The sequence below is a fragment of the Asparagus officinalis genome, chromosome 8 (genome assembly GCF_001876935.1).
Source record: "Asparagus officinalis chromosome 8, Aspof.V1, whole genome shotgun sequence".
Classification (NCBI taxonomy): Eukaryota; Viridiplantae; Streptophyta; class Magnoliopsida; order Asparagales; family Asparagaceae; genus Asparagus; species Asparagus officinalis.
Genome location: NC_033801.1, coordinates 3,749,783 through 3,750,738, shown reverse-complemented (window position 1 = coordinate 3,750,738; position 956 = coordinate 3,749,783). Strand labels below are relative to the sequence as shown.

At 46.7% G+C, this 956-nt stretch overlaps 1 long non-coding RNA gene across 2 annotated transcripts in view; it reads right to left on the bottom strand.

Annotated features, from left to right (window-relative positions):
* LOC109820528 overlaps window positions 1-956 on the bottom strand; it is a 12,371-nt gene extending 11,415 nt beyond the window's left edge. The window contains exon 1 of one of the 2 annotated variants that reach the window (XR_002241890.1): window positions 773-956. This is a non-coding gene — a long non-coding RNA (uncharacterized LOC109820528). The remainder of the gene's footprint in view (window positions 1-772) is intronic. The other variant, XR_002241891.1, reaches the window with a different exon arrangement.

The following is a 956-nucleotide window of genomic DNA, read 5'->3' as shown; positions in this document are numbered from 1 at the left end:
GGTGGTGCTTGACCTGCAGGTGGTGCTATTTTCGGAATGGGTGGAGTAGGAGATTGTAGGCAGACGCGTAGCAGGGGAGTATGGGATGCTTGTGTTGCCCGCAATGCGAGGCAGGTGAGACTTGGGCCTGCAGCATGGCTATGGAATTTGGTTGAACAGTTACATGTGTGGAGTTTGGAAATCGGACGAGGCATTAATTAGGACAAGCCAGCGGTGGGCGTACGGAACTGCAGCGTTGTTTTCGCATATTACAACTATTGTGATGGGGGGCAGTGGTGGGGCTGCGGTGGGTGATGCGGAGTGGGATAGGCAAGCGGGTGCGGTTGAGGTCTACGTGGCGGTGGGCTGGGCGGCGACAGAGCTAGGGCAGCTGTTATGGAAAGTGCACACAGAATACACAATAGCAAGCAGAAGCAAATGTTCACACTTTCCCAATTGTGTTGACAGATGGGAAAATTCAACCAATCTTCAATCTAAACAAATATGGACAGTAACGAAGCAAGTATTAACAGCCCAGAAACAATAAATAAAGCACACCAGGATTTACGTGGAAACCCCAATGAGGGGAGAAAACCATGGGACCGGAGGCCGGTACCAAACTCTTCCACTAATCACCAGTAAAATAAGTGGGTACACCAATTGTCTTCTCTAGATAATACTAGAGGCACATATAATCATCAAGGAACAACCTTGGAACAACAAATCTCCATAAACTTCACTCACAAGTGATAATCAACAATTTTTATGAAGATTAGGGCTGAAAATAAAATACCGACTTTGGAAGCTCGAAATGACAATCCAACCGTTGGATATGTAGCTTGGGATGACAGGAACAAAGTGTCAAAATTTGGCTACAATCAGAGCACGTTTGACCCTCAATCAAGCGGCAACACCAGAACTGCTCCAAGAAGAAAATTCTGTTCTCAGCCTCTCTCTTCACTCTGTTATTTCGTGGT